This window comes from Artemia sp. Qi Xiang Cuo, chromosome 14 (genome assembly GCF_049724085.1).
Source record: "Artemia sp. Qi Xiang Cuo chromosome 14, ASM4972408v1, whole genome shotgun sequence".
NCBI lineage: Eukaryota > Metazoa > Arthropoda > Branchiopoda > Anostraca > Artemiidae > Artemia > Artemia sp. Qi Xiang Cuo.
Genome location: NC_142807.1, coordinates 55,561,749 through 55,588,650, shown reverse-complemented (window position 1 = coordinate 55,588,650; position 26,902 = coordinate 55,561,749). Strand labels below are relative to the sequence as shown.

At 39.0% G+C, this 26,902-nt stretch overlaps 1 protein-coding gene across 4 annotated transcripts in view; it reads left to right on the top strand.

Annotated features, from left to right (window-relative positions):
• The window catches only part of LOC148944652 (splicing factor YJU2), a 46,121-nt gene that overhangs the window by 13,993 nt on the left and 5,226 nt on the right, over positions 1 to 26,902 (top strand). Inside the window, exon 2 of one of the 4 annotated variants that reach the window (XM_089100729.1) lies at positions 10,589 to 10,671. The exons of 1 other annotated variant lie outside the window; for it this stretch is intronic. The gene's annotated coding sequence lies outside the window, so the exon portion shown is untranslated. Of the gene's footprint in view, positions 1 to 10,588; positions 10,672 to 22,766; positions 22,788 to 23,348; positions 23,451 to 26,902 lie in introns of those variants that run through there. 2 more of the 4 variants (XM_089100730.1, XM_089100731.1) reach the window with 2 other exon arrangements.

The following is a 26,902-nucleotide window of genomic DNA, read 5'->3' as shown; positions in this document are numbered from 1 at the left end:
AAGCATTAAAAGACTAAAATCTAAGTTGGTTGATTTGGACCAAATTTGTGTTGAACATTTAAGAGTTGTTTCTCCCGAGTTGATTATCCATCTTCAACTACTTTTTCAGATGTGTGTTAGTAGCTCACTAGTGCCTGATTCTTTCCTGTGTGATACTGTTACCTCTGTTCGGAAGCGAGGGAAGGATCCGCTTAATTGTGGATCCTACCGCCCTATCACTGTAGCGTGTAATTTAATTAAACTTATTTGGGTTTATGCTGCTCAAAATCATTCATGATAAGGTGAATTATAATGCAAATCATTTTAGTTTTATTTCACATATAGGACACCAGAATGCTCACTGTTTACATAAAACATTATTACAATAAGTACATGGTTGACACACGGAAGTTCACTTTTGCACGTTAGACCTATTTAGAGTTTTCGATGCTGTTTGCCACTCTCAGGCATGGTTTTCTCTGGCACGTTTGGGTGTGAATAGTTCAGTTATTTGTGTACTTCGGTTTTGGTACCAGAATTCATTTAATCAGTTGAGGCAGAGTTCTCAGGCCTTTGTCAAAATCCCGGTTAGATCTGGGGTCCGTCAGGGAGGTGTCCTTTCACCTTATATTTTTAAAGCTTGTTTATTGTATGTTTTTAATAAGATGCCGTTTTCTTATTCTTCAGGGTTGTCAAATGTCTCCAATATTGCATATAGGGATGATCTTCTGCTTGTTAGCACGTCAAAGTTTACTTTAATGAAGTCTGCTACTTGTATCGCGGCTGTATGGGGAAATTGGATTAAGCCTTAACACTGACAAATGCGAATATTTAGTGTTCAATTCAAAATCTTCAGCAACACCGCTTGATTGAGGTTTATTTTCTGTAAAATGTGTCGAATCTTTCCAATGGCCCGAGTTCAGTGTTTGGAAATCGCTTTCGTTACATCTTTTCTGGGCATTGAGTGATACTCAAGAGAAGCTGAAACTGCCGTACATGAAAATTGTCCCCACCAGGGGAAGACATAGCAGAAAAACACTGGCTAAATTCTACTCGAGATTTTGTGACCTTGCGGTTTTGTTCCCAGCTGGCCTTCACATCCTGTTTCGACCAGGGGATATTAGCAATATTAGAATTATGTATTTCCGATATTGCAAGTTTTTATTGTATCTGCCTCGCAGATACAGTAAAAGAAAGATGATGCGGATTTTTGGTGCTCCAGATATTGTAAATTGTTTTGTCAGACAAAGTAGCCGTCTTCAAGAGAACATTTATGCTACGTTGGGTGTTAACCACCCACTTATCCGGGTAGCCACAGCACATTGAGTGTAATATTTATTTATTGTGTTGTTGTTAAATGTATTTTTGTGTTTTTTTTCTTTTCTTATGTTACTCCACTTCATTTTCTGTATAGTGGGTCAAAAATGAATTATTTTTGACCCACTCTACATTATTATTAATTCACAGACAGACCCAGTCTTGGAGCAATTTAATTCAAGACAAGTATTTTGGAACAAAAAATATATTTAAATAGGCTGGAGGGGTAACTTGTCTAAATTCAAATGCTAAAAAACCAGAAGTTTTCCTACATTGTAGTCAGACAATCCCAACTAGTCTCTTCCTAATTATGAGCCAATCCAAACTGTTTTAACATATACACCAATCTTGGACCTTGGGCCCAAGATCATATATATTGATCTTCGGCCCAACACTTTTCAATATTTACATTAATGATGCTCCACAGGCTGTAAGAAATAAGATGAGCCTTTATGCCAATGATTCAAAGCTCTTGGGCCCATGGAGTCAACAGCAGCAAGAGCCACCATACAGGAAGATCTGGATTCACTTTCGTTTTGGGCCCGCCAATGGAAGCTTGAGTTTAACATCCTGAAATACAAGACAGTACATTTCAAGAAAAAGAATGAGAAGTGGCAGTACCATATGGGTGGAGGGGATTACTCTAGGCAAATGATTGATTCTTTGGCAGCTGAAAGAGATTTGGGGATAGTAGTAAACGAAGAATTAAAATTCCACAAACACACACAAACAGCAGTTGCCAAAGCATCCAAAGTCATGGCATAGCTGTACAAGGGTCTTGTGCCACCATTGCTGAAATTTTGGATGTGTTTTGCCATGCCCTTTGAATAAGGGTGACCAACAGAAAACAGAGTCTGTTCAAAGTTGTGTAACCAAATCTGTTGAGATGCAAGAACCTTGACTATCCATCTTGCCTGAACAACTATAGCTCCCAATACTAGTCTACAGACAATGGAAGGGTGATCTTATCATGGCTTACAAGCTACTGCATGCTGATTCCTCTTCTCAGAAGCCTTTCCAACTTGACAAAACATCTAAGACAAGAGGGCATAGTAAGAAGCTGCTCCAGAAGAGAGCTGACAGCAGACTCCACAACCACTATTTCTCCAATAGACTGGTGGCCCCCTGGAACAGTCTTCCCAATGCAACTGTCACCCCTCCCTCTGTCAATGCCTTCACTATCACTGTTTATAAGAATTGGTCCAGCAAACCATGGAAAACAGAGTGAGATGCTGTGAAACCAATGGCTCCCCATTGTCACTGACCAACAACTCTACAGGATTTTTTTTCCTTATTTTGCTGGACAATACAATTTAAGGTAATATACAGAATTTCCTCGATTAGGAGATTGTTTTTCTGTTTATGGGTATGATACTTTTTAATTAGTAGTATTTGAAACAGTACCATAGGCTGTTTGAAAAGTGTGGTTCAATCCTGCTTTCTAGAGCTATGAGGAGAGAAAGGCTGAGATGGCTAGGGAATGTTCAGTGGATGAAGGATTGCAGGTTGCCAAAGATTGTATTTTTGGTCAACCATCTATGGCTGAAAGGAAAGCAGGTTATCAATGGTTGGGGTGAGAGGATACTGTAAAGAAAGAATTAAGGGAAATGGGAATTTCCTTTGAGGGTGTAAAGAGGGAGGCTTTGAATAGACTAGGATGAGATTGTCTTTTTTGGCCAACCATATAGGGCTAAACATGAAGTAGGTTACCCATGGTTGGGAGGATTTTGCAAAGGAAAAAGGAAAATCGGAACTTCCTTGGTGGGTGTAGGGGGGAGGCTTGGAATAGACTAGGGTGGAGGAGCATGCATAGCTGGGTTGGCCTTGGACAGCTTGGTGCTGTGGTGAGTTGTTAGTAGTAGTAGCAGTATACTTTTTAATCACAATATCTGTCTGATATTAGGAAGAAAAAAAAGAAAAAAAAATTGTTGAGGGTTAGTTTATAGGTTAGAGGGTTGTGGTTTACTTTATATTATAGAGGTTTTAATAAAATTTTGGTGAGGTTTAGTTTATTAAAAAAAAGGGAAAAAAGGGAAAAAAGGAAATGGCAAGGAAAACGATTAAATTCGATTTTAGTGCAATGCCAGAGAATGTATTGAAAGAACTACCGCATTCAAATATCCACCGATTCCTGATGTCGATCGGCCTGAATGCGCAAAACATACACGCGATTGACGGAGATGATGCAAATAGGTTTGGTATAGCGCGAGTAACGATGCAAAGCCCTGTACTGGTAGAAGAATGGGTTCAAAGACTAAAGGCAATGAAGTTGAAAATTATTTTTCAAAATTAAAGGTATCCAGTTTTCGTAGATAAAAATGGAAAATGCCCGCACGTAATCCATCTCAAACGAATTCCGGGAGAAGCAACCGACCATGATATAAAAACAGCACTGCAAGGTTATGGGCTTGTGGTGAATGTTAGAAGGAAAAATTTTCAAGAGGATGGTCTTATACCTTTTTTTAACGGGAAGGGAACAGCCCTGATGTATTTGGAAGTAGCGATCCCACCGTCCTTAAAGATTTTGACAGAGGATAAAATGCAGGTTTTCCACGATGGTCGCCTAAAATGTGTTACATTTGTCATCAGGAGGGTCATGAAACCCTATTATGCCCAAGAAAAAAACCCAACAGAGGAAGTAGAAACCCAAGCGTAGTGCTCACAGATCAGTCCTCGGAAACCGGCAGAAACTCTAATGTCTGGTTTACAGGCCCACAAAAAATTGCAAGCTCTCTAGATGAACAGCTGGCAAATTTGAGTCCCATGGAGGCGGTGAGCCTGGTGCTGGGGGTGACAGGGTCATCAGAAACGGAAAAGACTCGCACATGAAACTCGAAAGTACAAGATGAAACCCGGAAAAAAGAGCGGGAAGTAGCTGTTGTGAAAGAAAAGGAAATGACAGAGCCTAAGGGAGAAAGTTCGAAAAGAACTGAAGTAGGGGTGAAGGAAGTAAGGGGCATCACCCCCCTGAGTAGTCTGAGAGGATTTAAGGAGCCAGAGGCAAAATCAACCCAATCTCCAAAACGAACGTTAAGTAGCCTATCTTTATCGTCAACTACAAGTGAAAAAACGAGCGAAAATAAGACTGAAAGAAGTGCGCTGCCAAAGAGGCAGAAGAAACCCGGACGAAAATAAATGAGATTTGCCACGCTGAACGTTAACGGGATAAAACAGGAAAAACGACAGAGTTTAGTTCTAGATTTTATTGTTAAGCAGAGAATTGATATACTGTGTCTCCAAGAATCAGATACAGTAAATATAAGAAATATTGAAACACAGGGATTCCACTATATTGGTGGAGGACTCCGACCTGACACAGCATACATAGTGAACAAATGATTTAAGGATATTAGAGGAACACTGCGTTTTCAAGAGGATGGTGAAGTGAGCAGCATTTGCTGGAAAGGAGTGGTTTTTGTAAATGTGCATTTGCCTTCCGGCACAAATAAAGCAAGAGAAAGACAGTTGGTAATACAAAACACTCTTCCACGATATTTAAGAACTGGCCCGCTATTACTATTGGGCGATTTTAACTGTGTTTTAGAAGAAAAAGACATTTTGAGTTCGAGCCGGAAAAATATTAAAAGGAAGATTAGCATCGAATTAAAAGAAGTGGTAAAAACATGGAAACTCGTAGATGTGTGGCAAGAAATGGGAATGGAGATGGGTTTCACCAGAACAGAAAAAAGGGGCAGCACGAGGATCGACAGGGTGTATTGTTGGAAAGATGGGATGGAAAAAATATAGAAACTATCGCCGTGCCTTTCTCCGACCACTGTGCACTACTGGTAGATATAAAGTTAGAGGATATGGAATATGTTTCGCTACCCATGAAGCGACCTTTCTGGCGAATGGATATTAGTTCCCTCCAGGGAAATGATACAGAAGAAATAAAAAAAAAGAAGTAAGAAGGCCTCTGGCCAGTTACCAAGAATCGAGTCACCTAGTGCAATTTTTGTTGAATTTTAAAAGCAAAATAGGAGTCTTCCTGCGCGATAAAGAAAAAGAGTCAGAATGCCAAAGAAACGCGAAAAAAAGGTACTTATACAAAGTGTTGACCGACCTAAAGAAAGAAGTAGAAGAGGGAGAGTCTGTATGGCTCGAATATGAGCAAATTAAGAGAGCAATAAAAGATCTCGAGTACGGAGAGTATGAGAGATGGAAAACTCGGAATCGAATGGCAGCAATGTTTGCATCGGACCAGGTAAACCTAGCTTCTGTTGTTAAAGCAAGAAGAAAAAGAGAAGAAAATAGCCTAAGGGAAGTAAAAAGAGAAGATGGAAAAGTAGCAGAAGAGCAAAAAGAAGTGGGTGAAGCAGTGACAGAGTGGTTCAAGGGGTTGTTTAAAAGAAAGGAGCCGCAAGGTGAAGAGGGCCGAAATTATTCCGAAATTGGCGCATGAAGAACGACCTCCACGTGCCTCTGGATACCTGGCTAGCCACCAGAGAACCAAATACATCTAGGGACGGTTGGGTTGGCGGCCCTCCTCCTGAAACTTCTATTGCTACGAATGGAACCAGAAATTCAGCCTCGGATATATCATCTCAAGAAGCCTAGAGGCCGAAATATCAGCAAGAGTGGCAAAAGAAAACTCTGTCTTTGGTCGCCTTCTAAAAACGTTTTCCATAAACCCCAGATCAGCCGTCTCACCAAAGCACGAATATATTCTGCTTCGGTTGCCAGCGTTTTGCTCTATTCTGCCGAGACAGCGTCTGTGTCTAAATCGCTGACTCAGACACAGACACTGAAGGTAGATGCCATCCAGACGAAACACCTCCGAAAAATCGAACGCTCCCGATGGTCCGACAGGGTACGAAATTCGGAAATCCTCAGGTCCTTCAAACTCCCACCCCTGTCCGAGCAGCTTGAGTCTCGCTCGCTGCGTTGGTATGGTCATCTGCTCCGTGTGCCTGCCCAAACACCCGCCCGGCTCATCTTCGATTTCGACCCATCTGCAAACGGCTGGAGGCGTCCTAGGGGAAGACCACGCACCAGATGGGCGGACATCATCCGTGATCGACTCGCCTCCAGAAACATCAACCCGGCTGAAGCGACAACCCTCGCCCTGAACCGACCACTCGGGAGAAGACTGACGGTGCTGACGACTGGTTCCCTCTACGCTGGTGACGCTGCCGAGCAAGAGCTTTAAGTAAAAAAAAGTGTCTCGAAAGAAGAAATTGAACTAGTTTTAAGGTAAGCTAAAAAGAAAAAGTCCCCCGGTATAGACGGGCTGAGCTACGAGTTTTATTTGGAACTATGGGAAGAAATGGGGGAATTTTCGAAAAAGTCGTTAACGTTTTTATCACTGAAGGATACCTGGAAGAGGAGGCAGTAATATCCCTTGTACACAAAAAGGGGGAAAGATCTGATCTACGCAATTGGAGACCCATCTCCTTGCTTTGCTGCGACTACAAGATTGCATTCCTAGTTCTAACACAAAGATTAGGAAAAATAATGTCACATATACTAGGAAGCTACCGGTTCGGGGGGATTAAAGGAATAAAATCACAGCATATTTTGAGCGTTCTAGGAGATGTATTATGTAGGAGAGATGAGATGACCCGAAAGAAAATGAAGTGTGGAAACTTACTTATTTCTTAAGATTGGATGTTGAGGAAGCATATGATTTGGTTGGCAGGGGAACTTTATGGTATTTGATGATTTTAAAGTGTGGTTTTAACGAGGGTTTTGTTCGTATATTTGAAAGCCTTTATAAAAAGCCAGTAGCTGTCATGAATATAAATGGATTCCTTACAAGGATGATTGATTTAGAGATATCGTTGAGACAGGGTGACCCGGGTTCGTCTTACCTCTTTGAAATATACATTGATCCCTTGTTCAAGTACGTAGAAGACCGTATAATCGGTTTACATCTCCGTAAGGAGATATGCTTGAAGGCCCTGGGGTTTATAGATGATGGAACTTTTACCCCATCAAGCGTCAAAGATGTAAAGGCAGTTCTACGAGGACTTGATTGGTATGAGAGGAATTTTAGGGTAAAAATCCACAAGGGAAAAAGCAATCTTTTACCAATACTGGAATCAGAAAATGCGGAAGAAATGATTCAGGAACTTTGGATAGCGAAACTAGAAAAGGCGAAAATACTTTGAGTGACATGGACCCGCGAGATAAAGTTGGGTAAATTATGGGAAGATAAAATACAGCAAATTGAAGGGATGCTTGTGACGGCAAATGACATTGAACTGTGTCCTTTATTTTTCACAGTGGCGTATGCAAAGACATTATCTACCACTATAGTTCAATTTCGTATCAGCCTTCGTACTAGAATAGTGGAGTGCGAACAGGACAGAAAAGATTATTTGGCGGTTTGTGTGGAGAGGAAAAGTTGAAAAATTGAGCATGAATATGCTGTTTGTACCTAAAGTAAAAGGAAAAATAGTATTGGTAAATTATAGGAATTTATGCCAATCACTTTTTTGGAGAAATTCTATTGAGGTGCTCCAAAGGGACGATTAAGTTGGATGTTTGGAGAGAGATTGGCTTCTACCGGTCTTGAGTGAAGTAGTTGAGGAACAAGTTTTGGCGCTAGTGGAAGAGGTCCCAGATCCAGTTAAAGGAAACAGCGAAAACTTTAAGAGAATTGAGATCAAATGGAGTGTTTCAGGACGGATTGAGTCAGATAGAAAGAAAAAGGGTCATAGATGATTACTTATGGAACCAAAAGGACAATTTCTTATACCACTATTAAAAAAATTAACCTTTCATTAGTTATGATGTGGCTTTCAAACATCTAAATTAAATACCATGTGGCTATAAACAAAGAGGGGTAATGTTTATGCTGACACACACCAGACTACCTTACCAGGGTAGAACAAGTCGCTTCACGAAGGGTAAGATAAAAGAGTGCAACCCGTTCCATGAAACGGTGGTTGATGGTTTACAGCATGAATTTAAAATGTATTAAATGTATATAAAATGTATTTTTAACAAAGAAGTTTTTAGTTTTATTTTTGACGTTTTTAGGGGTGAGAATATAGAGATGGTGAGTAAATAGTAAAAAAAAAAAAATTGAAGCTAGATTTTGAAGGAAAAGGTGATGAAAAGAGGCAGAATGGAACGTCATTAATTGTGATATGGGCATGTACCCATTTTTGGAAAATGAGGAAAAAGAGAAAGAGAGTTGAGTTAGAAAGATTTAAAGGAGTAGTTAGGGGGAAAGTAGAGCTTTTGAGAAGGAATAGAAAATAGAAAGAAAGAATTGATGAGGAGTGGATAGAGTTTGGTAAATAGTTGATTTTTTTTTTTTTTTTTTAAGGCAATAAATTAAAGTTAATTTATTTGGAATTTTGAAGTTTATGGGTCTTTTGTTATCATTTTTGAGCCCTTCTCGGTAATTAAGTTAGGTTTTGTTTAAGTGTATGTTTTATCGTCTGTTGAAGTTTTTCTTATAGAAGAATGGCTCAAATTTTATTATATTTATTTTTTTTTTTTTTATTATATATATATATATTTTTTTTTATTTTTTTTTTTTATGGAAGCTTGAAGGGGTAATATAAAATTTGGAATGTAGTTTAAGCCACCGCCAAAGGATTCTCCTAAGGAGGGGGAGCATCCTACAAGCGGGACGTGCGTTGTATTTTCTTTTGTTTTTATTTGTGTTGTAGTATGTCCCGGAGAGTAACCTGTTGTATTTGATTGGCTTAATTCATTTTTAGTTGGTATAAAAGGGTTTTTTTTTCTAAAAAAAGAAAAAAAAAGAGTTGATTCTCCCGAGTTGATTAGCCATTTGCAACTACTTTTTCAGATGTGTGTTAGTAGTTCACTTGTGCCTGATTCTTTCCTGTGTGGTACTATTACCTCTGTTCGGAAGCGAGGGAAGGATCCGCTTAATTGTGGATCCTACCGTCCTATCACTCTAGCGTGTAATTTAAGCAAACTATTTGAATATGTATTGCTCCCATTTATTCAAGATAAGGTGGATTATGACGCAAATCAGTTCGGTTTTAAGTCGCGTATAAGATGCCAGCATGCCCACCGTATACTTGCAACAGTGTTACAAGAAGCACATCGTTTAAAAACGGAAGTTCACTTTTGTGCGTTAGACCTATCTAAAGCTTTCGATACTGTTTGTCACTCTCAGGCATGGTTTTCTCTGGCACGTTTGGGTGTGAATAGTTCAGTTATTTGTTTACTTCGGTTTTGGTACCAGAATTCATTTATTCAGTTGAGGCAGGGTTCCCGGGCCTTTGTTAAAATCCCAGTTAGATCTGGGGTCCGTGAGGGTAGTGTGCTTTCACCTCATATTTTTAAAGCTTGTTTATTGAATGTTCTTAATACGATACCGCTTTTATACTCTTCAGCGTTGTCAAACGTCTCCTATATTGCATATGCGGATGATCTTCTGCTTGTTAGCAGGTCAATGTTTACTTTAACGAAGTCTGTGCTACTAGTATCACGGCTGTATGGGGAAATCGGATTAAGTCTCAACACTGATAAATGCGAATATTTAGTGTTTAATTCAAAATCTTCAGCAACGCCGCTTGATTGCGGCTTATGTTCTATAAAAAGTGTTGAATCTTTCCGATGGCTTGGGATCAATATTTGCAAATCGCTTACGTTATTTCGTTTCCGGGCATTGAGTGATATTAAAGAGAAGCTGAAACTGGGGTACGCGAAAATTGTCCCCAACAGGGGAAGATATAACAGAAAAGCATTGGCTAAATTTTACTCGAGCTTTTGTGACCATGCGGATTTGTTCCCAGCTGGCCTTCCCATCCTGTTTCGACCAGGGGATATTAGCGATATTAGAATTATGTATTTCCGGTATTGCAAGTTTGTGTTGTATCTGCCTTGCAGATACAGTAATAGAAAGATTATGTGGATTTTTGGCGCTCCAGATATTGTAAATTGTTTTGTCAGACAAAGTAGCCGTCTTCAAGAGAACATTTATGCTCCTTTGGGTGTTAACCACCCACTTATCCGGGTAGCCACAGCGCATTGAGTGTAATATTTATTTATTGTGTTGTTGTTAAATGTATTTTTGTGTTTTTTTTTCTTTTCTTGTGTTACTCCACTTAATTTTCTATATAGTGGGTCAAAAATAAATTATTATTATTATTAAGTCACAGACAGACCCAGTCTTGGAGCAACTTGGTGCTGCAGTGAGTTGTTAGTAGTATTAGCAGTATACTTTTTAATCACAATATCTGTCTGATATTAGGTATTTGCTGAGTACCATGGATTTTACCCTAGTCTACTATTTGTTTATAAATCAGTTATTCAAAAGTAATGTAGCTCATATTGATTTATTACCTTAAATTGCATTCTCCAGGAAAATCAGAAAAACATCATGTAGAGTAACAGAACTGCTAACCAAAGGAAAGGACTTCCATCTACATAAAAGATGGAATACAGGTCAGAGATTTTTCATTTAGCCATGAGTATTCTCTGTGTGTTCAGTGTTTTGTTAATATTATTAATAAGGGGAAACATTCCTGATAGGTTGGATATACCAAAAGTCAGAAGCCCAAGCTGACTGGATGCCTTTCCCTGTTACCAAGCACTAACTCAGTTGGCTGAACAAGCATTCAATTATGATCATTAGGTTTTTATTCTTCTCAGACACCTTAATCTACCTGATGTCAAATGGGTTGGCTAATGGTATCAATAAACCTCTATTGCCAGAAGTATTTTTGTTGTATAATTGGAGAACAATAGCCTTTATGAAGTAATAGACCAACCAACCCAGTATAAAAATAACCAGACCCATCACTACTAGATTTGACAATCACTAATAACCCAGGTTTGTTACTGAACACTGAGTACCTCTGGTCTTATTGGTGCCAGCAACCATCTCTGCATCTGCCATGATCTGCTGTTAAATCAGCAAAAAAAGAACTGCACAAAACAAACATATAGAAACTACAGCAGGATCAGGGAGTTGCTATGGGGAGTAAGAGGGGACCAAGTGATTGTTTAGGATGATATCAAGTCAGCCTGGTAAAATTTTAAGGATAATCTGCTCCATGGTGAGATGATTTGCATCTTCAAGTGCATTTGTAAAGGCACAAAAAACACTGCCTGATGTGAAACAACCTGTCAAAAGGGCCACAAACCAAAAGACAAAGGTTTTCTTGAATTATTAAATGTTAAATGTACATACAACAGGGAGCACTTTGCAAAAGCAAGGAATAAGCCGAGGCAGCTGACCACAGAGGAGGTCAGCCTCCTCTGTGACCTGGTTGACCACACCACCATAGTTCGATCGCTCCTGGTTAACTTTAAACGTCATCCTCTGTAATTAAATATTGTTATATCGTTTCTTTCAAATAGATCATAAGCTGTTAAATACAAAAATATTTTCTCGAACACCGTCCTTATATATTGTAGAATTCTTCAGGGAACCTTATTGGAACCACTTTTATTTCTAGTCATGATTAATGATATTGGTAAGGAATTCCCCCAAAGGTGGAAATACGTGGATGACTTGACGATCCTCGAAGTATGTCACAAGAATATTAAAAGTGACCCCCTTGAAATTCTATCCCACATTTCGGATGAAGCTAAGAACCTAAATATGAAAGTAATTTCCACTAAATCAAATATAATTACAATAAATTTCTTCAAATCTAGTCCCGCCTTCCTTGACCCTATACCCCCTGATATTTCTGTGTCTTCCTTTAAATTACTCGGGGTTACAATTTCCTCTAATTTAAAGTGGGATATCCACATCAAAGATATTGTCCATAGAGCTAATGCATCCATGTCTCTCTTTAAGCTCTTGAATAAATTTAACATCCCCCCATCCCATTCTTTAAGGATTTATACTTCCTTTGTCCGCCCGCATCTTGAATATGCTTGTCCAGTTTGGCATCCTGGCATCTCCCGTGATGAATCAGATAAAATTGAATCTATTCAAAAAAGAGCCCTAAGAATAATTTTTAAATAAACTTAGGTAACATATTCACTCCTTCTAAAAAAGGCCAAGCTGGATACTCTTGAGCACAGGAGAGGAACGTTGTGCCTCCGTTTTGCAAAAAATGCAATAATAAACCATCGCACGGAAAACATTTTCCCCAAAAGACACTCCCCATCCAGACACCGCCTGCCACGTACTGTATCTGAACCCATCCCTATCTTGTCCCCCATCCGTTGTTTAACCTCCAGATATGAAAAAACATTTGTCCCCTTCATTACTGATCAAATAAACCACTAGTTTTTTTTTTTTTTTTTTTTTTCACTGGTGATACCCATGCTGGTGTCCGTTTTGCTCTTCCGTTGCCACCCCTTTTTATATAATATCTTTTAAACCTTTTTAAAAATATTTTATCTCAATTTTTTTTTTGGTTTTGCTTTAATTTGTGCCTTTTTAACTTTCTTACATTTGACACTTTTTGTTAGACTAATGAATGGCTTTGCCTTTCGGATATTGTTGTTTTTGGCATTGTTTAGCCAGTTTTTTAGTTGTTGTGCTATTTATGTCTTTTTTTATAAATATGACCCCGAAATGCGAAGTCGGCCCTTCGGGGCTTGTGATAGCCATTTTTTGAAATAAATATCTTATCTTATCTTATTGCATATGTGTTGAACAGCACATTTGCATCCAACTTCTCAGAAGACTCCTTCACTAAGCCACTATGCCCTACCCCTAAGCTGGTTGACCACCCAATACCAAAAATTCAAATTACCACAGACAAGATTAAGAAAAGTTTGAGCAAACTAGACACCAACTAAGCTAGAAGCGCAGATGGCACACTTCCCTAGCTCCTTAAAGAACTTGCTGAGCTGCTCTGTTTGCTATTCAAGCTGTCCCTCAAACTAAAAGCATACTTACAGACTTGCAGACAGTCATTCATGCTCCAATATTCAAGAAAGGATCCAGAACTCAGCCAGAGAACTACCAACCCATTAGCCTTACCTCAGTCATGGCCAAAATTATGGAAGGGAAGCCAATGACGCCATAATAGAATATATGATGAAGAATGGCCTCCGTTTTAGTGGTCAGCATGGCTTCAGGTGAGGCATAGTCCATGAAAAAATGTGACATAGTCTTACAACTCTATAACAGGCCTGCTGGAGCAGAATTTCTCTGTTGATGTATTGTGGAAAAAGTGGATTCATAGCATTCTATCGGATAGACCTCAAATTGTTAATGTGTATGATAAAAGTATCCCCATGAGATTGATGCTGTTCTTATTTGTTCACATTTGGAGGAGGAAGACGACTGACAATTGTCTTTTTATAACCTTAATGGTAATAGTGTTGTAACAGATATCACTTAGAAGGTTATGAATGATGGGGATACTTTTGTCATTGGGGATTTAATGCACACAAATCACTGAATGTAAATGATTGCTTGTATTTTAAAAAAGAAAAACATATCACACAAATTATGGTTTGACTTCAGATACAAAAAGTGACTCATATATTTTGTAGCATACGTGTATAGGCATAAAACAAAGATCTACTGACGCTTGCCAGTAACTGCCTTGCACAATACAATAGCCTGATGGATTTTGGGTATTTCAAATGGTCTGCTTCCTACTAAGTTTACTGATCCTGCAAAAAGGTATGTCATCCACAGTATCAATATCGTCTTTCTGTGGCCAATTGAAAGAGTAGGTGGCAAGGCTCAAACAGTGAAGAAACTTGAGCTTAACTTTTCCCTTGTCAGGAAAGTCTAGAACCCTTCCTATGTACCAACCTTGTTTGTCATTCCTGGCATTGTATCTAACTGCTTAGTACTCATTCAGCTTGGGAACAATCTTTTGCTTCCTGGGTGTGTCCTTGCCATCACTGTCACTTTCTTGAATAGTATCTTGAATACTCTGATCATCCTCATCACAGCCTAATTCAAGGCTGATGTTTGATTTGCCATCACTCAAATCTCTATTTGCTTCCCTCTTAGGAAGAATTTTTTTTTCGATTTCACACCCTTCCCATCTGAACTTTTCTTCTTCCCTTTGCCTTTTGCTTTCAGATTCTCTTCCCTCTGAAGCACCTCTAGATGTTCTTTTGATGTTATCACTTCTGCCTCTCTTGCAATTTTCTTCTGGTTTTCTATTCCTGAAACTGATGGTAGGTCAGGCTGCTTGATTGAGTCAAGAAGAATCTCCTCAAAAGTTTTTGATTGGTTGCCAAACAACTTCTTTGGACTAAAGGTAACTTTTTCTAGTTCAGTGTTGACGGTGGTTGTGACTTTAGATGTATCTGCCTTTTCCTCTTGTTCCTTTTTCATTTGTGCATAGTGGCTCAACTTGGTAGGTTCAAAATTGGTCTGGTCAATTACGGATGGGTTTAATCTCATTAGAACACTCGGATCAAAGATTCTAGTTGCTTTGAACAACTTTTTGATCAGACTAGGAGTGAGATAGATATCCCATACCTTTGATAAGAGACATACAAAATCCTTCTTTGACAGAATGTTGCCAGATTGCTCCCTCTGCCATTTCGCAAGATTCTGATCATAAGACCCTTTCATTACCTTGAAAACCACTTTATTGAGAGGTTGAAGCATGTGGGATGCATGTAAAGGTAGCTTGAGAATTGTCACGTTATTTTTGTTTGCAAGTTTGACAAGAGCAAGAGAAAGATGTGAGCCATGTCCATCTAAGATGAGGAGTGCGTTTCCCTTTACATGAGGAAGAAATTGGAATTCAAACCAGTTCATAAAGAGATCAGACGTCATCCACCCTTTCTTGGTAGATGAGTAAGATGGACCAGGGTAAGCTCCATCTACAGGTATCCATGAGGTCCAAATATTCTTTGCAGAGAAAACTATTAGAGGTGGGAGTTTTTCTCCGTTTGCACTGATACAAGCCAAGAAAGTTGTATTTTGACGTCCATTACCACCTGTTCTATGAGTGGCTGGTGAGCCTTTGGCTCCATCAACTTTCGTGTTCCCAGGATCCCTGCAGAAAGATGTCTCGTCCAAATTGAACCAGCACTGGGACTTGTCAAGAATATCCATCGCCGTGGCAGTTTCATGCAACAGCTCATAAAAACCATACATTATGAAGGGGTCAAATTGCTGCAAAAGTCTTTTGTTTTCTAACCTTTCTGGTTTCTTTAGTGAAAATTTGTTTCAGCACTTGAACCTCACCCACCAGTCATGACCAGGTGGGTTGTCCTTCAATCTTGTTTGAACTTTGTTCTTGATGAGGTAGTCTTGCACTTTGTCAAGATTTTCCTGCTTTGCTGAGACCTATGCCCCACTTTTCAAGTATTCGGATACCCTGAGCCATATCCTTTTCTATTTCAGCAGGAATTTCTTGGCTCCTCCCTCCACCACAAACTGGTTTTTGACTTGTGTCTTCTTCATAAGATGGTCATGCAAGGTAGTGGCGCGTTATCTGAAACACTTTGGAAGCCTTTAGCATAGACATTCTCTTAGAAGATATCTCTGCTAGTGCAATTTGTTGCTGAGTTGCATCATATGTTCCTCCAACCCCACGTTGTGTTTTCCAAACATAATTTCTAGGCATCTAGAAAAGACAAAGGAATTATGAATGAATGGATGAATTTATTTGAAGGGGAATTATGAATGAATTGATGAATTTATTCGAAAACCTGTCACAAGCAGGTGTGCAAAAAATTCCAAAACTGTCAACACTTTAGCAGCCCAATCAGTGTTTTGACAGCTTTTCTTTGAGCAAAAAGTTTTTCTACAGGTAAAATTTACAGAAAAGTAACAAATGTAACTTAGTATAGCTTGCAGTTAGAAATATCAATAGTTTTCTGAATCATATTTAATCATATTAAAGTACTGTATCATATTTACTCTAATACTGCTAATGGTGTATAGTATTCAAAGTCTTAAGTATTCTGTACATAGCTTACTGCTGATAGTTTATGGATTGATTTGTACACTCCAATGATATTGGTATTATAAAAATAATGCATACCCAACTGCATGCTTAATGCTCATTGATCACTATACTACAACTATAAAAAGGACAGTATACTTTTAGTAGCATAGGAAGAAAGGTCAGTAATTCAATGATCTATGTCTGGTTTTGACCGCCGCCAAATGTGGGAAGATGCTACCGTGTCGTTAGAGAAAGCAGCACGCTCACATGATACCCGCAAGCTTTACCAGATCCTGAAAGAGTCCGTTGGTAAGAAAGCTGCTGTCTCAGAAATGGTCAAAGACAGATCAGGAAAAATCATCAGCTGTCAGAAGGAGCGCTTAGCAAGATGGAAGGATCACTTTCAGATCCTCCTAAACCCATCCCCATCATCCGCCCTTGATGCTTTCCCACCTGCTGTTTCTAAAGAACCCTACAACGTCGAGCTGGATACAGCAACCAGAGCCGAAATACTAAAAGCGATCAAGACCCTGAAGAACCACAAAGCCCCAGGTGAAGACGGCCTCCCCCCGGAATTGTACAAACAATGCCCTGAGGTCACTGCTTAACAGCTCCATGGCATTCTCGAAGAAGTGTGGAGGACCAATTCTTTCCCAAAAGATTGGAAGACATCAGTCATTCTCCCCTTCTATAAGAAAGGAGATAAAACCGAATGCAAAAATTACCGCGGAATAAGTCTTATAGACATTGCGGTCAAAATATTCGGGATTATACTCTTGAACCGCTTCAAGGGGGCAAGGGAGGAAAGAACCCGAGAAAATCAAGCCGGCTTTCGGCCAGGTAGAGGCTGTACTGATAATATCTTCGTTTTTCGCCTCATTATCCAGCAGTTTGAAAGGTACAATCTACCCCTGATCTTGATGTTCCTGGACTTCATTGCCGCCTTCGACTCTGTCACTCGCCAGAAACTTTGGAAGATCCTAGAGAATGACGGAATGCCGCTGAAGTTTGTTGAACTGATGAAGGCATACTATGACGCGTCAGTGAGCCGAGTTCGAGTCTATGGTGAAGAAACTGAAGAATTCCTGGTTGAGTTCGGAGTAAAACAAGGGTGTATCCTCTCTCCGACTCTGGTCAATTATTGCGTCGATTGGGTGCTTGAAAATGCACTGTCGTCCTAACCAGGAGTTCAGATCGGACAGAATCTCTCACTGACTGACCTCGATTATGCGGATGATGTTGGCCTCCTGTCAGACCCCGTAGAAGCTCAAAACATGCTTGACAACGTGGTGGCCTGGGCAGACCTGATTGGCTTGAAAGTCAGCACAGAGAAAACGAATTTCATGGCTATTAACCACAACACAGGACCATTCACGCTAACTGTCAACCAAGCTGAGCTGGAACAAGTAAACCGTTATACATACTTAGGCTCCCACATATGTATTGACGGATCCTACAACGCTGATATCCAACATAGAATACAGAAAGCACAGACAGTCTTTGCCTTCCTTCGGAAAACCTTATGGAATCGCCACGAAGTCAGTGTCCGAACGAAAGTTCGAATCTACATAGCACTAGTCCGCACCGTTGTCCTTTACGGATGCGAAACATTGTCGGTACAACTACAGCATGAGAATACGCTGAAGGTGTTTGAGCATACCTGTCTGCGAAGAATTCTCAGAATACAGCTGCGTGACCGTATCTCCAGCACGGATCTACGTCGAATGTGCAATATTCAGAGAGATGTTGCGCTCACTATTAAAGAACGCCGTTTGAAATGGTTGGGCCATGTTTTACGGAAACCGCCGGAATACTTGCCTCGCCAAATACTTCTAGTCGAGCCTATTAGCTCCTGGAAGAGACGCCAAGGAGGACAGGGGAAAAACTGGTGGAACCTGGCCAAATCAGGCCTTGAACCTATCGGGGGATTCAGAAAGTTCGGGCACAGATGGTCAACTCAGTGGCTTACTTTTGCAGAGCAGCTGGCAGAAGATCGCTCAACATGGTCCAAGAAGGTCTCCAAGATCATCGATGCCGGGCGAGGTGGAAACGCCTGATTCCCGCCACAAGTACATGTACAAGTAAGTAAATAATTGAGACATAAACTTTTGAAGTTAGTGAAAAAAATATGTCAAATCAAGTGAAAGTCATAGTTACTAGGGGTGTATTGTCATCAATGATGAATCACTAGGGGTGGCAACCCTGAAAGAAAGGGGATTTTCGGGGAACTGATTTTGAGAATGTTTATGAGAAGACAGATTTTGGGCGAAATCCCCAAAAATTCGGGGATAATGGAAGCACTGGTATTTTTGAAAAAAATCTGCCAACAAATTTTACTAGGCCATGAAAACTGTGAAGTAGCATTGCTACTATGGTACCCCACTTTGTGCACGGCGGAGCACAACTTGTGTTTTGACAGGTTTTCTTGCAGTAAAAATTATTTTTATATGTAAAAAGGGTATTTTCAGACAAAATCGGCCAACAAATTTGATACCTGCCAAGAAGCATTTCTACTTTGCTACCGCACTTTTCGGAGGGTGGGTCACAAGTAAAGGTTAAGACGGAAAAACAATGACAAGGGAGAAAGATAAACAAAGCAGGCACAGAACTGCAATACATGAATGATCAACACAACAATACATTCCACTAAGTTAGTAGAGCCAGCTAAGAATGGTTACTGGCTTCAACCCTTATTATCTAAAGCTTAGAATCTGTTCTACCATTTAAAATATCGATCTTTAGTAACACGGGGTAAGTCTGACACCCATGCCAAACTTCCCCTGTTGGGGGTAAGTCCAACACATCGGACTTTCCCCAGATGGGCTTTTTAGGGGTAAGACAAACACCCCTTTTATCTCAACTAATGACATTGGCTTGTTCTAAAAAATCAGGAAGATGCTCCTGGTCTTCTAGTTTCTAAGAAATGAAAAAATTTCTCTATCTCTCTTACTTTATAATCTGCATAAGTTAAAGTAAAGTCAGTTACCTGTGTTCCTAAAAAAAAAACACTGTCCAAAAAACTTCAAAACCTTCTGAACGAAAGGCATGCTAACTCTGCCGGAAGTTGATGGCACTGTTGCCTACTGCTACTAATATGGAAGGAAATATGAAAGCCTCCCACAGATACAATGGACCATGGATAAATTGAAGGTCGGTGTTGGACTTACCCCACTGTTCGACTTTCCCTGATTCACCCTACATGATACGCAGAATAATTATAGCCAACACATTTTGACTGCAGCTTGACTATACTTTACTCTCTCTCCCCTATTCCCATGTATTTGGCCAGTGTGTCTCTCTTGTTTCAACCTATTTACCTATAAATTCAATCAACTATGACAAAATAAGAACCGCAAAAACAAGAGTGACAATGGATTGGGAATATATAATTTAGGCTATATGTTTGCACATTAGGCAAGGGGGCTATTGGTAAAGTATAGTGAAGCTGCAGTCAAAATGTGTTGGCTATAATTGTTCTGCATATTTTGAAGTAAGAACTATTTTCTTAACATGTTTTTTCTCAATAGCCCCTACTCTAGACCTTTACTAAATAGGTTGACAGAAAAGACAGTCAGGACAGCTACTATAGACTCATCACAAAGTTTGGGTCAACAAAGACGGGTTCAATGTTGACAGGAAGCTCAATTGGGACTCAAATGTCAACTGAAGTTGTCACACCACCACCAGCAAGAAATCTACAGGAGGTCAACGCTATCTTGCTGGCAATTGCAATTTAAGTCTACTACTTAGCTGGGATAACAGTGAACATATTGCTATCACATATACCTTTTTTTTATGCTTTTTCCAAATATAATAATTGCCTGAGGCACAAATTCCATTTTGAGTCCTTAAAGGGGCCCTAAAACTTTGCTCATTTTGTCATCTCACTAAAAGTTACCATCACTAGAGATGGGTTAAAAACATAAGTTAAGATACCCGGTAGTTGGACAGCTCCTCACCACTTCAAAAGTCAAATTATGGCAAAGTCTCTATTTAACCATCTACAAAGTAGATTGTTTCACCATCGAATTCTTCCAAATTTTCTTAATATAGGCATGATTAGCTTGAATATTTTAATCATAAACTCCACTGCAAATTTCAAACACATATGATCCCCAAATATTCTGATGGACATTATTAGAGCCTAATCTTGGGAAATATTGTCAAATCTTGGATGCAGGAATTTAAAGTAAGTACAGCTGATCCAATTCACAGGCAGACCCAATCTTGAAGCAATTTAATCCAAGACAAGTATTTTGGAACAAAAATTATATTTAAATAGGCTGGAGGGGTAACTTGTCTAAATTCAAATGCTAAAAAACCAGAAGTTTTCCAAAATTGTCGTCAGACAATCCCAACTAGTCTCTTCCTAATTATCAGCCAATCCAAACTGTTTTAGCACATATACCAATCTTGGACCTTGGGCCCAAGATCATATATATTGATCTTTGGCCCAACACTTTTCAATATTTACATTAATGATGCTCCACAAGCTGTAAGAAATAAGATGAGCCTTTATGCTGATGATTCAAAGCTCTTGGGCCCATGGAGTCAACTGCAATAAGAGCCACCATACAGGAAGACCTGGATTCACTTTCCCTTTGGGCCCGCCAATGGAAGCTTAAGTTTAACATCCTGAAATACAAGACAGTACATTTCAAGAAAAAGAATGAGAAGTGGCAGTACCATATGGGTGGAGGGGATTACTCTAGGCAAATGATTGATTCTTTTGCAGCTGAAAGAGATTTGGGGATAGTTTTCAATGAAGAATTAAAATTCAACAAACACACACAAACAGCAGTTGCCAAAGCATCGAAAGTCATGACATAGCTGTACACGGGTCTTGTGCCACCATTGCTGAAATTTGGGATGTGTGTTACCATGCCCTTGAATAAGGGTGACCAAGAGAAAACAGAGTCTGTTCAAAGGTGTGCAACCAAATCTGTTGAGATGCAAGAACATTGACTATCCATCTTGCCTGAACAAACTATAGCTCCCAATACTAGTCTACAGACAAAGGAGGGGTGATGTTATCATGGCTTACAAGCTACTGCATGCTGATTCCACATCTCAGAAACCTTTCCAACTTGACAAATCATCCAGGACAAGAGGGCATAGTAAGAAGCTGCTCCAGAAGAGAGCTCAAATCAGACTCCACAACCACTATTTCTCCAATAGACTGGTGGCCCCCTAGAACAGTCTTCCCAATGCAGCTGTCACTCCTCCCTCTGTCAATGCCTTCAATATCATTGTTGATAAGAATTACCTTAAATTACCTTAAATCGCATGTCCAGCGAGATAAGGTGGTGTTGAGCCTCCTGTAGAAATCTTGCTGGTGGTGTTTCAAGGTTATGATTTGACATCCCAGTTCAGGCTCCATTCAGCGTTGGCCCAGTCTTGATCAAGTCCTTTCTAGGAAGCATTTAGAGGTTTAGATTGGATGGTGGCTTGAGACAAGTTGTTCCAGGGTGAGACAGAACAGTCTGAGCGGAACTGTTTGTGCTCTCGCTTAATACAACAGGGGGCCTGCAGCTTATTGGTGCGTCCTCTTTTGGTAGTTGAGAGGGACGGGGAAAAGACATGACTTAATAGGTCATTTTCTTGCAACTTACGAGTTGCTATTACGTCTCCTCTTTTCCTACGGTATACTAAGGTAGGGAGTTTGAGTGAGTTGAGACTTTCCTTGTAGAATTTGTCTTGCAATACAGAGATAAGGTTAGTTGCTCTTCTTTGGACACTCAAGTACTTTCACATCCATCTTATAGTAGGGAGAGGCTATGGTCATGCCAAATTCCAGGTAAGGATGGACCATGGCTTTGTTAATTGGTCCACCAAACCATGGAAAACAGAGTGAAATGCTGTGAAGCCAATGGCTCCCCATTGTCACTGACCAGCATCTCTACAGGATTTTTTCCCTTATTTTGCTGAACAGTGCAATTTAAGGTAATATACATAATTTCCTAGATTAGGAGCTTGTTTTTCTGTGGGAAAGATACTTTTTAATTTGTAGTATTTGAAACAGTACCATAAGCTGTTTGAAAAGTGTGGTTCAATCCTGCTTTCTAGAGCTATGAGGAGAGAAAGGTTGAGATTGCTAGCGCATGTTCTGTGGATGAAGGGTTGCAGGTTGCCAAAGATTGTACTTTTGGTCAACCATCTATTGCTGAATGGAAAGCAGGTTATCAATGGTTGGGGTGAGAGGATGCTGTAAAGAAAGAATTAAGGGAAATGGGAACTTCCTTTGAGGGTGTACAGAGGGAGGCTTTGAATAGACTAGGATGAGATTGTCTTTTTTGGCCAACCATCTAGGGCTAATCATGAAGCAGGTTACCCATGGTTGGGAGGATGTTGCAAAGGAAGATTTCAGGAAAATTGGAACTTCCTTGGTGGGTGTAGGGGGAAGGCTTGGAGTAGACTAGGATGGAGGAGCATGCATAGCTGTGATGGCCTCATGCAGCTTGGTGCTGTGGTGAGTTGTTAGTAGTAGTAGCAGTATACTTTTTAATCACAATATCTGTCTGATATTAGGTATTTGCTGAGTACCATGGATTTTACCCTAGTCTACTATTTGTTTATAAATCCGTTATTCAAAAGTAATGTAGCTCATATTGATTTATTACCTTAAATTGCATTGTCCAGGAAAATCGGGAAAACATCCTGTAGAGTAACAGAACTGCTAACCAAAGGAAAGGCACTTCCATCTACATAAAAGATGGAATACAGGTCAGAGATTTCCCTGGATCAATCTAAGGCCTTTGATAAAATGTCTCATCTTACTTGATGATAAAGCTGTCTGTATATCAGATAGGTGATATCAATGCGAAGTGGATTCATAGTATTCTATCGGATAGACTTCAAATTGTTACTGTGTATGATAAAAGTATCCCCATGAGATTGATGCTGTTCCTATTTGTTCACATTTGAATGAGGAAGACGACTGACAATTGTCTTTTTATAACCTTAATGGTGATAGTGTTATAACAGATATCACTTTGAAGGTTATGAATGATGGGGATACTTTTATCATTGGGGACTTTAATGCTCCTGGTTTCCTATGAGAAAATGTATCTAAAATAAAGCAGAGTTCTATTCATGACCTAATATTTTTTCCAAGCCCAATTTCGGTTTTCCTCCCTTATAAGCTTCCTACTCACTATAATGTTAGAAATTTTTTTTCACAATTGCTTTGCAAATTGAACTTACATGGCTAGGGCCAAGGATGCAAATTGCATCCCACTGATATATAAATTTATTGTAAGGAAAGCTAACTGGAATCTTTTTCAGCAACATTTCAATGAAACTGACTGCTCTTCAGTAGCAGAAGAAGAATACCTTGAATGTCAAGTAATCCACATGTCATACCATTTAGAAAGAGCAGCAGACAAGGTTACAGGTTTTTTTTTTAAAACAAGCTCCTTCATGCTTACAGCCAATCTTGGCAGAGCAAAATTTTCCTAAGTTATGGAATCAGGATGTTTTTGTACCAATCCCTAAACCAGAAAAATCACCTGAGAGAATGGAGTCTTATAGACTTATATCAATCTTACCAGTCCTAGATAAACTCTTAGAGAAAATTATCCATAAGAGGGTGGAATGGCTTGTTGAATCTAACGAGTTACCTATTACCTTTAACCATCTAATCCCCCTAATACCTCCCCTCTAATAGTTAACTAACACCCTCCACTAACACCTCTGTAGGATATATACAAAACTAAAAGAAAACATTCAAAATTGAAATGATTGTCAGAAAATAAACCATTATATTTGGATTGAGAATTAGATAAGGAACCTAATGTTATTATTTTATTAGCATGTTTCCTTTAGATGAGGTTACCCACTACAATTTTACCCAAGTTTCAAATTTAAGATCTGGTGTATATCAAATATTATTTAGAAATGATTTTGAGTTGTGGATAACAGTGGAAGGAAATAAGATCATCTGATTAATAGAAAAATGCTGCATATTATAGAGTAAGCATTTTATTTGTGGCAACACTAACTCTCCAATCAGGTTTCCATAGGGGTAGATGTCCTGTGGACAATAGAATCCTTCTAGAAGCTGCTATGAGACAATCCACAAAACAAGGAAGGGTTTTGATTTTTGTATTGGTTGATTGTTAGGCTGTTTCGACAATGTTGATACAACTTTACTTCATAGAACTCTCAAAAATATGGATTTTCCTGATAATGTCATTTAATTTTTAAATTAAGTTAGAGATGACAGAGAACACTAATGTTTATCCACTACCTAAAGGACTCCCACAGGGGTCATTGCTAGGCATTTGTTATTTACATTATTTCTGTCTGAATTAAGGTTTAGCTCTGATAATACCTGCAAAGCAGAATTTGCCGATGACCTTTTGATTTGGAGCTATGGGCCAATTCAAATGAAATGGGAATTGATGTAACCACATTATGAAAGACCTTAGGACATATACATATGGCTTATTCGCGTCCAGTGTTATCCTCACAGACAAAAGCAACTGTATTTTGAAAAATAAAAGAATTTGGCCCCCCTCCCTAAATTTCTTGATATCCATTTGGACCATAGTTCGACTTAGAAAAGTCAAATTAATTCTATTAAAAAATCCTGCATGAAAAGACTATTTCTTTTAAAACATTTATCTACTCTGAAATGGGCCATCTCACCAACAGTCCTCCTTGATTTTTATTAAAGGCTTATGCAGTGAAAAATTGATTATGGTAATGAAGTATATGGAGGATGTTGCAAAACAAGTTTGGAAATATTAAAACTCCTCAAAATCTGGCAATAAAATTAGCCTTTGGTCTTCACAACCATAACCCAGGTCGTAAAGTTAAGGCATTATCTGGTATGTCATCATTGCAAGAGATTTGAAATATGCTGGCATCCAAGTACTGCAAAAATTAGAGTGATTAAGCCAGTGCATGGGGTCTTTTCAAAACATGAAATTAATTGTTTAATGAGGAATAGCTTGCATATCTACTCTTGGATTCTTTTACTGAACTAGTTCCCGGTTAGAAAAAAATGATGTAGTGAGCTGTGTTTTGCATCTTTTTTTGCAAATTATGTGCATTGTCAGTTTAATATACATATACTGATATTTAGTAATCAAAATGTTAATGTTATTTGATTTATTAAAGTTATAAAAGTAAAAACATTTATATTTTTGCAGTATGTTTTCAGTAAGTGCAAATTATGTTCTGGCCTTGGGAAGGCATAGGGGGTTTTGAACCCAACTTATGTTAATTTCTGCTCGTTTTGAGTTTGACTCGGTTATTTATTGTAATTTCTGTTCGTTTTGGGTTTCATTTATTTGTTGATGCTGATTTGTGGTAGTTTCATGCTTGGTAGATTATTAGATTTTGTTTTTGCTCATTTTTTGTTTAATGGAGTTCTTTACTTTTTATTGAAAAACTTAGTTTGTGGAAAAAGTTTTTTTGATTAATTTCTGTTCGTTTTATAATTACATAGTCTTTTCAGAGAAAAAGAAAATAATACTTTAAATCTTTTTGTTTTTAAGACTTTATAGTTTGGCCTGCTATTTGTATGCTGGAGAAAACTTTTCAGCAATTTTTAACAACATGCACCCTCTTAAAAATCTGGACACAAATAGTAGTGTTTAATTTAGTTTCATACCTCCTCTAGTTGACCTGAAATGGAAAACTTGATACCAGTCGTAAAAAAATCTGTTTACTTTCTTTGATAGCTTGGATACACTTACGCTATTTTGATTTGGTTTAATTTTAAGAGCAGAAGCAGCCCCGAAACTTTGAACATAATACCCTCAGTCGTTCTTGGGATACTGCTGAGATGCCTTATTGGGAAATAGCATTAACACAGTGCATTTTGATTTAATCTTATGGCAGCATTTAGTTTTTAAACATAAAGTAAAATGTGTGAGTGGGCGTGGGAGGGGGATTAGTTTTCCCTCAGTCACTTTCGACTATTAAAATGGGCATCAGCCCTTTCTATTTTCAATCGAATGAGGCCTTTTCGAAGTTCCTATGACAACTCCTTCGATACAAAGTGCCCTGGTCTAAACAACAAAAAAATAATACATTATATCCACATCGATCTTTACTATAAAAATTATAAAGTAATATTGGTGGGCGTGAGAGGGGGTTAGTTACCGTCCAATCACTTTCAACTATTGAAAAGGGTACTAGCACTCTCAATTTCCAATTGAATGAGCCCCTTTTGAGGTTTTTATGACAACTCTATCATTAAAAGCCTTATATGCCCCCAGGGCATAACTTACAACATTTGCCCTGGGGACTCTGGGTGGTTTGTCATCCTTAAATACATAATTTCCAGAACTTTCAACTATGTTGAACGAAATGACTATCTCTAAACTTTGATTGAATGTGTTTGGGGAAATGGTGGGCGTGAGAGGGAGGTTAATCACTCTCCACTCACTTTTGACTATTAAAAAGGGTAATTTCAATTTCCAATCAAATGAGCCCCTTTTGAAATATCTACAACAATTTTCTATATAAGCCTTATATGTCCCCAGGGTATAACTTGCTAATCTTACAAAGGCAGTTCTAATGGGATTATTCTCTTCACAGATACGATTTCCAGCCCTGTCAACTACATTATTCATAATAAATATACCACAATTTTGATTGGATGAATCTTGAGACTTGGCAAGTGGGGGAGGGGGGTTAGCTTCTCTCCAGGAACTTTCGACTTTTAAAGGGGCGTTAGACTTTTCAATCTCAAATTGAATGAGACTTATTTGATGTTTTTAGAACATCGCTTTCTATAAAAACCTTACGTGCTCCCAGGGCATAACTTACAACCCTTGCCCTGAGGGTTGTGGGGGGGATGGGTTGTCTTCCTTAAAGACCTAATT